This window comes from Morone saxatilis, unplaced genomic scaffold, assembly GCF_004916995.1.
Source record: "Morone saxatilis isolate NCDOM2014 unplaced genomic scaffold, NCSU_SB_2.0 Contig3, whole genome shotgun sequence".
Lineage (NCBI taxonomy): Eukaryota > Metazoa > Chordata > Actinopteri > Moronidae > Morone > Morone saxatilis.
In genome coordinates, this window is record NW_023339873.1 from 15,520,132 (window position 1) to 15,523,641 (window position 3,510).

The following is a 3,510-nucleotide window of genomic DNA, read 5'->3' on the forward strand; positions in this document are numbered from 1 at the left end:
TGATGTTTTTGAAATACATGGTTTTCACAGCACAGTGATGTGTCCTATGTATCTTGTATGGTTTTGATACACTGATTTGTTGTTCTTCATAAATAAATAAAACCAAACAAAACAACAAGGAATATTTATTTGTTTAAAAAAAAAAAAACAATGGTAAAATGATCACATTTTAACGGTCATAGTCAAAGAGATTTATTTAACATTAAAATGGGATTCCCATGCAAAATACAACGCAAGTGATAACATTTTTATTGTCATTCAGTATTACTCATATGTTGTATCCAGATGTGAATGTCCAGAAGAAACAGGCTGGGGACGTTGGTTAGAAGTAAAAAAAAAAAACTAAAAAAAACTAAAACATAAATAAAAAACTTAAGCGTGGGAAAAGAAAATTCCTCGTCTTTCTCACTTGCTGTGTGTTTCTTGTTGTTCCGCCATCTCACCACTAGATGTCCTCACAGCCCTGACCGCAGCCTGTCAGCCTCACCTGAGCGCGCGTCCAGCCTCCTCCAGGTGGGAGCTGCAGGTCCGCGGAGACGCAACTTGTGTTCATTTCCCCCCACTGTGGTCCACCGGAGCGTCCGCACACAAACAGCACCGACAGCGGAGAAGACACTTTCTCTGACAGCCAACAAAGGGATCTGCACCCGCGGTTACAAACATCCAGACTCCAGTCGCTTCCTGAAGTGCTTTTTTTTCACGGAAATGATTCACCTGAAGTTTTCCTTCGGACGGTGAAAGTTTGGAGTTGGTGAGGAAGGGCGCAGCAGGGAGACGCTTCAAATGGAGAGAGGCTGAATCAACCCATCCGGATCAGAAAAGTTCAACAAGGTATTTGTGTTTCTTTGTCGCTGTGTAAGTATAGAGAGAAAAGTGCATTGATCAGCACACATTATGTCTTTTGACAGTTCATCCTAAACGATACTTTCACACGAGAAAACAGTAAAAAGTCTTGTTAAGTATTGTTTCAAAAACATAAAATCAGAGTAAAGTCACACTGGGATCGACTGAATCAACTTTTAAAAATGTACAGAAACTACATTTTTAGGTGAAGCTGTTGCATCATGATGTGTGATTAGTCTACTGCAGTGGCTCTAATATAAAAAAAACAACAACTACAAGATCTGGCTTCAAATAAAAATAAAAATAGTTGAAAACAGTGTGTAATCAGATAAAGTGAGGTGCAAACGGATGGCAAAAAATCCAGTTTGAGTATAGGCATGCATGGAAAACTAGGTGTGGGAGATTTGCTTAGCTTGGCCTTGAGGGATCTTAAGCACAGGTAATTTAAGACCTGTAGTGCTTCTCTCAGCTATGGAACTTATGACAATGAAGACTATTGTGTTATTTCCCGGCACTGTCCCAGCAGCAAGTGACTGCTTGACAGCACGGTGTGACACCTGGTTTAGTTCTTGCCAGTCAGTGACAGTCCGTTTGCAGTTCATAATGCTCTTATATAGATCCACTGCTTGTTGATTAACCTGACAGAGATAACAGGACCACCTCAGGACCTCTTGGAGGGGGGTGGTCTCCCCCTCTCTGTTTGTCCAGCGGCTGTCCTGGACTTTGGACTCGAGCCGAGCTCCAAATCCAAACTTTTCTGGAAACTCTGCAGCAGTTCCAGGGATCGAGGGTTGACGGCTGCGGGTTTACCTCTTGCACCCTCTTGTAGGTGAGGCTGAGACAGAGCCATTTGTTTAGAAAGGGTGTGTCACATACTGTTGCTCCGCTTTGCCAGCCTGCCATGCCAGGGCTTGTACCCAAGGAGATTACAGGTGTGTTATGTAAGTACTGGAGGTACAGCAGAGTCTGATAGATACCTGAGGTTGAGAGACAGGGTGATAGCAGAGAGACAGCGGGAGATGAGAGACAGGATAAGGGATTCACAAGTGCACCCTGTGTTTGGGATATGTTTCAGCCAGGTAGGTTCAACTTTTCCCTTGTTTACTCGTGACCCGTCAGTGACAAAGTGCCCGCTCAGTGGAGGAAAGGGGAAGGTTGTTGGTCAAGAGAGAGCGCAACGGGAGGAACAATTGGTGTTGTAATGGACAATGACACATGATTATGTGTGTGTGTGTGAACGTTGAGTGAGTGGTGGGAAAAGTGTCATGCAGGCCCGCAGCGAGAGGAGGACATCGCTTCCTGATGAGTGTGCTGTTGATCAGAAGTATTAGCTGATGAGTAACTCATCAACACTTCTGAAAGATTTGTATCAATAGCTGTTAGGGGCATTAAGGCAAGATGGAGTTTGTGTGTGTATGCAAGCAGCTCATTTCTGATCTTTCTACTCCACTCACATCCTCGACTCTTTCCTTTCTCGTTTTTCTGAAAGTTCTCATCGGATCTGGTCCAAACTGAGGCCTTTTTTAAATTCCCACACTACATTTTTCTTTGACGGCTGTCCACTCAGGCGACTGTCAGACTGAATGAACTTCAGATTGAAAGGATTTCAAAGCAGCTACAGAGTTTTTGTTTTGACTGGGGCAGAGCAGAGACACCAAGATGCCAGGATGTATTTTTAAACCCTGTGTATCCAGCTGTGTTTGCCTTCGCTGCGAGCTGGTCACTGCCGCTGCACAACACTTTCTTTTTCACCCCTGACTGACCTGTCAGTTCAGGGGTCTTAAGCTCCACAGAGGCTGCAGTCCAGAATTGGACCCCTGGCAACCCCTGGAAGCAAAGCAAACAATGCACTTTACAGAGCTCTGCCACTGTGTCTGCTGAGTGTCTTATTCTGCCAGACGAAAGTCAAAGATTCCTCTGTCCTGTTTTTGGAAAGAGACACAGAAGTAAACAATGAAAAATAAGATTATAGGGATTCAAACAAACATTGTAGGAATTTTACTTTAATTTGTTTAAAAATGTAATAAAACATACTTACAAGCATTATTGACAACTACAGGAAATGGATTGGTTGTATTAAGTATAAATGTATATTTTAAGTCAATTTCAAAGGAAATTGATAAACACTAACAACTTTCATTTTAATGAGTGAAAGTTCATAAGTGAGTTTTTGGGCTTCTTTGGGTTTTGGACTGATGGCCACATAAAACACAGAATTGGAAAACGCTCCCTCAGACAATAATTGATTATAATTATAAAATAAGAATAAGATTATAATGGGTCACTGTTTTCTGACATGTGATTGACAAACTGGTTCATCAAGAAAAATATTAGCAGATTAATTGTTAATGACAATAAGGATCGTTAGTTGCAGCCCCAAAATCATTTTAGGTACACAGACCACATTTTAATGCAACTGAATGTGAAAACATCCTTCTAGTGTCAAACTCTGTCCATACATCATTCTGCACAGCAAAGCTCAAACATACAACTGTAGGAACAAAGAAAAAAAACTTTTAGTTATATTCAATTCCAGTTGACTGGAGGGAGAGTTTAAAGAACTGTCATCTATATATGTAATATATGTTTTTTCATACTTTGATGCAAATCTTTCCACATATTCTGTGAAAGAAAATTCTGTCCTGTTTCCATAGAGATAAAATATTT

The 3,510-nt window shown here is 41.3% G+C and overlaps 1 protein-coding gene across 2 annotated transcripts in view; it reads left to right on the top strand.

Moving 5' to 3' along the window:
• The first annotated feature begins 351 nt into the window (after positions 1-351).
• Positions 352-3,510, top strand: part of LOC118337061 (uncharacterized protein KIAA1522 homolog) — a 28,244-nt gene continuing 25,085 nt past the window's right edge. For both annotated transcript variants that reach the window (XM_035673890.1, XM_035673891.1), the window contains exon 1: positions 352-831. The gene's annotated coding sequence lies outside the window, so the exon portion shown is untranslated. The remainder of the gene's footprint in view (positions 832-3,510) is intronic.